This window comes from Vigna radiata, unplaced genomic scaffold (genome assembly GCF_000741045.1).
Source record: "Vigna radiata var. radiata cultivar VC1973A unplaced genomic scaffold, Vradiata_ver6 scaffold_73, whole genome shotgun sequence".
Taxonomy (NCBI): domain Eukaryota; kingdom Viridiplantae; phylum Streptophyta; class Magnoliopsida; order Fabales; family Fabaceae; genus Vigna; species Vigna radiata.
The window spans coordinates 286841-295467 of record NW_014542365.1 but is presented as its reverse complement, the minus strand read 5'-3'; the positions used below and the strand labels follow the sequence as shown (position 1 = coordinate 295467).

The following is an 8627-nucleotide window of genomic DNA, read 5'->3' as shown; positions in this document are numbered from 1 at the left end:
TTGCATGTTAATATTTTTGTTCTCAAATCAATTTATTAATTTTTATTTTCAAGTCTTATTATTTTAATTCACGTGAACGAGAAAGCCATTCGAGTCTCTTGGGAAGAACGATATTGGGTTTTACCAATTATATTACTTGAACGATTTGGTACGCTTGCCAATCCGTCAACACAGATACATCATCTAACTCTGCTCACACCCACCAGATGATCATCGCCAAAGAAAATACACAAAGAACAAAGAACAAGAAAACATGCAAGAAGAGTAAGCTAGTTGAAAAAGAATAATTCATAATATTACAATACAATGTACAAGTTCAAACACCATATAAATCTCTCATTAGCTTTTTTCCCCCATAATGACTCAAGCTTGGCCAAACCTTTTAAACCTCTAGTATAATTGTCGAGCCACGAATAGTTTTGCACCTGTGTGGTGGAACAGCTGACCCATTCAAAGTTGTCACACAAGGTTAGTCCTTAAAACGCCATTTGCCACCGTGAAGCAAGGCCCCTAGGCTAGGACCTCTTTCTCCTCTCACAACATGACTCATCCCTCTCTATTTGTCACAAATGATCATTAAAGGTTCAGGATAACCATCGTATCGGCTTCTTACAACTTGTACTAGTCCCTCTTGAAATCACAAATAAGAAATTCCTCCTTGGAATTCTTTTCACAACATTGAATCATATACTTTTACTTTGAATCACAATTTATCTCTTTGATAAATATATATAACTTAGTATGCCCTCATACATAATCCAAAATAAATCACCACATCATTCAAATCAAACAAGAACACATAAGAAAAAAAGTAAACTAAAACCTAAACCATTCGTTGAGCGAATAAAATTGACAATGCTCCTAGACCTCCAGCATTCGTTGAGCGAATCCATTCGCTGAGCGAATAAAACTGGTAATGCTCCTAGACCTCCACCATTCGCGGAGCGAATCCGTTCGCTTAGCGAGTCTACATAATTCTGCAACACCAAATCTGTAGAGTTATACCATCAAATTTATCAATTCCAACTATTTTTCCCAACTTATAGTCCTCTTAGATTGTGTTATACACCTAATTAGACTTGAACAAGTGTTCCTAAACCTTACCAACATCAATCTAAAGTGTTTCCTAACCCCATTTCACTTCAAAATTTACAAAACTTCATCTTATAGACTCAAAACGAATTGAACCAGTTTCATCTCAAATGTAAGCAATTGAGAGGTCCAGATAAGTCACAAATGACCTCATTACAGACCCAACCATTCAGAATTGCCTCAACACACTCTTATCAAAATATCACTACTCAAGTTCCTAATTTTCACATAAAACTTCTTTTAAATCAATACCAAACCACTACTCTCACATTCCTAAATAGATTTCTCCCTACCATAATACTTTTATACAACCATCCTTACTCAATTCAACCACACATACACAAGTCAATAATAACATATAACCACAATTCCATATTATCATTTTCCTTCAATCCAACATGCATACTACAACAACACATAAATCAAGCATCAAAGTTAACACTCATTAAATTTTCATACTAACACATACTTTATAATTCAAATTAACTAAAACATCAGCTTCCTATACCTCTAATTTGACTGCCCTAAACTCAAGAATGCTCCGTAGATTGCTTGTGATACAAGGAATTTCTAGAATACCTACAAATCACCGATTGGTGATTATAAACCAACCTTAGAAATATAAGGGAACTAAGAAACAAGGAAGGGATTCTTGATTCATGCAAAATGGAATCACCGTACAGAATCAAGAACCCTAAAACCAAGGAGAAAAGGGTTTTTAACTTATCGACTCAAATCAAGAAATTGTTTGGTAAGAATGGTAGCCCTCAACTCCAGGATCGTCTAAACACCTCCTGATCGTGGAACAGATATTCCAAGTATGAAAAAAGTTAGAGGGATGTGAGAAAAAGAGAAGAGAATAGTATTTTAGAGAAATAGCAGGTATTTAGATAATGAGACGAGTTTTATAAAATTCTATTTATATCATAAAATTATATTAAAATAATTACCTAATCTCATTATTTTAATACACTTATATACTCTAATACTTTATTTTCTAACTTTTTACATTACACAATATAAACTTTAACTTATATATATAATTCAATTGAGATAGACTTAAGAAACCATAAGTTGAAAATATTTAAAAAAGAAACATTAATTTATAATGAATTCAAATAAATATTGTTTGAATTATTAACTGAGATAACTCTAAACTTATTTTCTCTCAATATACAAGTAAATTAAATATTTTAAAGAATAAAAGATCTTGACACAAGTAAAACAAATGTGACATTCATTTTTTTTTTATAATATTTAATTATTATAATAATCATCATGTATCTCATATAAAAAATATATAATATCATTACCGTTATTCTAAATATAATTATAACACACACACACACATATATATATATATATATATATATATATATATATATATATATATATAATTTAAAAATAATTAAGCTTTCAATTCAGGATAAATTTGAAAATTTTTAATTAAGTTTCTTATAATTTTTTTTTATCTTTAATCATTAAGATTTGATTTATTTGTTGTTTATCTTTTTTATTAAAATGTTATTTTTCTTAGTACAAATATTTTATTATAAGTTATTTAAAATATTAAATAATTGAACTAAATTATTCATTAATTTCTTCTGATAATATTTTTAACCTTTATTCGAAATGTAGTTTTAATTTCCTGTATGAATAGAGATTTAAAATTTATCAGTAGTACCTGTAATATGTTAACTATATATATTATATGCCAGAAAAAACTAGTAACAAGTTCATGTAGAACTAATAAAAAAGTTAAATAATTCTAATTGTGTTTATCAAAATGTTAAACAAAAATAAGATGAAAATAGACATAAATTGAAAGCAAAATGATATTTAGACACCCTTTTTTGACACTACTTTGACACTATACAGGTGTCATCTTTTCATTGGGTGTTTTAAATTAAAAAAATGAAATGAGTTTCGTTTTGAAGCAAGGGCAAAGATCGAAGTTCAAATATGAATTTTTCAGTTTTGCGGTTTCATCTTTCTCTCGCGTTCTCTCTTTCTGATGAAACAGGCCTCCTCTCGCTCTCGTCTCTCTTCTCTCGATTGTCGCCTTGCCTCGCCTCTCGCTGTCGTCTCCACTCTCCACTCCCCTCGCCTCACCATTGTTGTGCCCTTTTCTGCATTGAAGCCCTAAGTTTCGTTGTTGAAGCGTTGAAGCCCTTAGTTTCGGCGTTGAAGACCTTTCCCTTGCGTTCATCAGTCGCGGTGTCATCTGTTGAAGACCTTGTCTTTTTTTTTTCGAGTGCCCTTTCTGTGTGCTTCGTGCTCTTTGTCGCTTTGCTCTTGGTGTCGTGGTGTGTATCAGCTACGTTGATTTTGGTAAGTGGGAACTGGACCATATAGTATGTTGTTTTCGTTGTTCTCCATTAACTTTTTGTTCATTCGCGAACCCTAACGATGTCCAAATACTATGTTGTTTTCGCGCAGGTCCAATGGCATCCCGAAAACCAAGTGTAAGATTGAATGTAAAGTTTCTGCACATTTGGTATGGGTGATGTTTTGGTTTATAGTATTTATGATATTTTTTTTAATGATTTGTAAAGTTGAATTTTTCACTATATGTAGTGTCTACTAATCAAATGGAATTCTAATATGGAATTCCATTGCCATGTCTGTTAAGTATTTTATCTTAACTTAACAAATGACACATTTACTTAATTTTTAAAGAGGGTACTTGATTGACTTGAATAATATTAGGGGGACAAAGATGACATCTGTACCATAAACTAAGGTTTCCAGAATGCAAAGGCCAAAAACATTTTTTTCACAACAATTCATTTTAAAAAGGTATCACTTTGCTAAGTTATATTGAATTTTTTTTTCTTGCAGGACATGCACTACAGTCTCATGGACATTTAGAATCTTTTATGAGAAGGTAATTGGTGGAGTGAACTTATCTCTAATTATTAGAAATACTTCATCTTTTGTATTGTAATAACTGATAAATTAGAGTGGACTTAGGTTTTGGTGATTGGAATTGGCAAATGTTTTTTTTTTCTGAAATAACCAATGAGCATCAGTTGTATGATCTTCTGGTTTCATTTTTCCTGAACTGAACATTTGGACAGGCACTTTTACAGTATGAAAAGCATAAGAGAGAGATTGGGGAGCTACAACTCCCTGTTGGATCATTCCATCAATCTCCAAATGTAGAAAAAGAGGTTTGTATAATTTTGCCCTTGTGTTCATTGATTTCATATGCTCACAAGAAGATTACTTTATTATATAAGATCATATCTTCTTTTCCTTTGTCATGTGAACTTGAATAAAGATCCTTCTTTTGTTAGTTATGCTCCTATTTTGCCTGATACACAAAGTTTGAGGAGTGAACTGTGTACAAATTTGAAAAAATGGCTGCTGGAATGAAAACATTAGGCTTTTACGGTTATGTATGAAACAAAAGACATAGTCTAAAGTCCTGGGTTTTTGTCTGTAGAATTCCTTAGGAAATTAGGAAACTAATGATGGGGGTGTTTCTTTTATTGTTGATGTGGCTAATAACTTTTGAACTTTACCACTTAGAGAAGAAGTAGAAACCAAAAAAATTGGCAAAGAAGTTATCCATCAACAAAAGCTAACCAATCATACTAATTAATGTAAGATAATGAAAAGGAGAAACCAAAATAGTTGCCAATAATGCCGAAAATTGCAACCATTGTTGGTGATGCTGTCAAATATGGAAGGATGCTCTGACTTCTGAGCCTCTAAAAAGTCCTTAATCTGTAACATCTAGTCTAGGGATCATCAGAGGTGGTCGGTTGCTACTGGTTCTCTACTACACATGATAAGAAAGGAGAAATTTTACAAAAAAGAACATTTGAAACATGACTTGGAAGCATGTAACAACATTTCAACCTTTACCATCTGTTTGTATATATCAAATAACGAGTTTCTTTTTTAGACTACTGTTTACCAGGCTCCAGGATCAGGTAGAGCACGAAGGGATGCAGCAGCCNGTGCAATGCAAGGTTGGCATGCTCANCGCCTTCTTNGATATGGTGAGGTTGCTGAGCCAGCTACTAAGGTCTGTTAAGACCTTAGAAATTTACATTCTTATCNTTTTTATCATTTTATTGTTCAGTGTAACTCTGTCTTATAGCAATGTATTTACTACTGGGGTGTTTTGTCTTTTCTTGCACAGGACAAGAACTTCAGTTCCACACCAAAGCGTGAAAAGAACCTAAAAAGCATTGGTATGCTCATTACTAACATCACCAACTTTCTCTAAATTGATTATCTCATTTATTTATGCTTCAATGAATTAGGTATGATTAATAAACAGAGGATGCCAGCTGGTTTGGAGCATGCTGAGAAAGCTGCAAATATTGAAGGAGATAGACAGTAAGTTACTGGTCTTTTTTGTTAATTTACCTGTATGCAGTCCTGTGCATATATTCATGATCTCTGTTCACTGTTGGTCCTTTGTCTGTTCAACAATCAAATATNTCATCCTAACCGAACTTGTAAGTTGTTTTAATCATTTGATTTAAATATTTGGTTATTTCATTATTGTTTGTTGTGATAAGTGATATATGTTTTGGTTCTATTATTTAAGATATGATTGTGGAGTCATCATGTTAAAAGTTATGGAAATTTGGGATGGAGAGGACAGATACAAGGATAAGAGCATGCCAAAGTATATGAATATAAGTATGAATTTCATTGTTAGCAATATTTCATGATGTTGTTAATTATATCTAAAGTAAAATATATTTTGTTTCAGGAGGAGCCGCGTGAAATTAGAAAGAACTATGTAAAGGATTAGATCCTTAACATCGAGAACATTAGAATATTGGAAGCGCTAGCTTTATATGGATTGTTGTAGGATTGAATAGATATACAAAACTTTTATATGTATTTAGAGCAACAATGATATATGTATATATGTATACATATTATATTGTAATATGTACAGATTTATAAGAACAATGATATATGTATACAAATTTTTATTTAAATTACATACGATTTATATGCAATGAATATTATATCCAATGTTTAGTTATTTATATTGTTTGTGTATTATTTATAAACTGAAGCGCGATATCAATAATTCCTTTTAATAAACGCAATAGTTGTCCAATTGAAGTTAATGATTGCTTCCTATATGCAAGTTTGGGTGCCCAAACATGATTCATCACACCCAAGACACACCCAAACAACAAAAACAAGACAAAACACTTCAAACTTTGCAAAAAATTTGACAATTCACAGAGTGGTCCCCTATGTACAAAAAACTGGCTCTTGCAGTACAACTTTCTGTACAAATCTTCATTTTTGTGCGTGTAAACGTTTACAGTGTTCTTGTAATCGATTACAATGTCTAAAAAGCCCTAAACTTGATTACCAATGCATAATTTGGAAGGTCTTTGCGTCTAGATTCCAACAAAACAAGAATCAACTCATTTGGAGTTCGGTGGAGAAAGTTATGGGCAAAACAACCAACAAAGGTCAGAGTTGGCAGGAATATATAAAGCGTGAACTTGAAGGAATAAATTGTACCTACTGAGATGTCCAAAATTTCAAATTAATAGTCATTGGAAAGGTTTTTGAGTCTAGTTTCTAATAAAAAAGAATCACATCATTTGGAGGTCGGTAGGAAAAGTTATCATTAAAATAGCCAACAAAGGTCAAAGTTGTACTGCAGGAGCCAAAAAATTTGACAATTCACATAGTGGTCCCCTATGTACAAAAAAATGGCTCCAACAGTACAACTTTATGTACAAAATCCCAATTTTGTGCGCGTAAACGTTTACACACCTCTTGTAGACGTTTACCAGTGCATATTTTAGTGCACTTGATTCAGGACTTCAACCAACTACTTGTAATCATAATTGCTTCCTATATGCAAGTTGGGGTGCCCAAACGTGATTAATCACACCCAAGACACACCTAAACAACAAAGACAGGACAAAACACTTCACACTTTTCAAAAAAATTGACATTTCACAGAGTGGTCCCCTATGTACAAAAAACTGGCTCCTGCAGTACAACTTTTTGTACAAATCTTCATTTTTGCACGCGTAAACGTTTACAGTGTTCTTGTAATCGATTACAATGTCCAAAAAGCCCTAAACTTGATTACCAATGCATAATTTGAAAGGTCTTTGAGTCTAGATTCCAAAAAAACAAGAATCAACTCATTTGGAGTTCGGTGGAGAAAGTTATGGGCAAAACAACCAGCAAAGGTCAGAGTTGGCAGGAATATATAAAGCGTGAACTTGAAGGAATAAACTGTACCTACTGAGATGTCCACAAATTGCAAATTAATAGTCATTGGAAAGGTTTTTGAGTCTAGTTTCTCATAAAAATGAATCAGATCATTTGGAGGTCGGTAGGAAAAGTTATCATTAAAATAGCCAACAAAGGTCAAAGTTGTACTGCAGGAGCAAAAAATGGAGATTTGTACAGAAAGTTGTACTGCAAGAGCTAGTATTTTGTACATAGGGGACCACTCTGTGAATTGTCAAATTTTTTGCAAAGTTTGAAGTGTTTTATCCTGGTTTTGTTGTTTAGGGGTGTCTTGGGTGGGATGAATCACGTTTGGACACCCCAACTTGCATATAGGAAGCAATTATGTTGACTACAACTAGTTGGTTGAAGTCCTAAAACAAGTGCACTAAAAAATGCACTGGTAAACGTTTACAGGAGGTGTGTAAACGTTTACGCGCACAAAATTGGGGTTTTGTACATAAAGTTGTACTGTAGGAGCCATTTTTTTGTACATAGGGGACCACTATGTGAATTGTCAAATTTTTTGGCTCCTGTAATACAACTTTGACCTTTGCTGGCTATTTTAGTGATAACTTTTCCTACCGACCTCCAAATGATGTGATTCTTTTTTTATTAGAAACTAGACTCAAAAACCTTTCCAATGACTATTAATTTGCAATTTGTGGACATCTCAGTAGGTACAGTTTATTCCTTCAAGTTCATGCTTTATATATTCCTGCCAACTCTGACCTTTGCTGGTTGTTTTGCCCATAACTTTCCCCACCGAACTCCAAATGAGTTGATTCTTGTTTTGTTGGAATCTAGACTCAAATACCTTCCAAATTGTGCATTGGTAATCAAGTTTAGGGCTTTTTGGACATTGTAATCGATTACAAGAACACTGTAAACGTTTACGCGCGAAAAAATGAAGATTTGTACAAAAAGTTGTACTACAGGAGCCAGTTTTTTGTACATAGGGGACCACTCTGTGAATTGTCAATTTTTTTGCAAAGTTTGAAGTGTTTTGTCCTGTCTTTGTTGTTTAGGTGTGTCTTGGGTCTGATTAATCATGTTTGGGCACACCAACTTGCATATAGGAAGCATTTATGTTGATTACAAGTAGTTGGTTGAAGTCCTGAATCAAGTGCACTAAAAAATGCACTGGTAAACGTTTACAGGAGGTGTGTAAACATTTACGCGCACAAAATTGGGGTTTTCTACATAAAGTTGTACTGTAGGAGCCATTTTTTTGTACATAGGGGACCACTATGTGAATTGTCAAATTTTTTGGCTCCTGTAGTACAACTTTG

General features: G+C 33.1%; 1 long non-coding RNA gene across 1 annotated transcript; it reads left to right on the top strand.

The window, feature by feature from the left end:
- The first annotated feature begins 5096 nt into the window (after positions 1-5096).
- LOC106779909 lies at positions 5097-5397 on the top strand. Its single transcript, XR_001377213.2, has 3 exons — positions 5097-5128; positions 5246-5297; positions 5370-5397. It is a non-coding gene; the product is annotated as an uncharacterized LOC106779909 (long non-coding RNA).
- The last annotated feature ends 3230 nt before the right edge of the window (positions 5398-8627 follow it).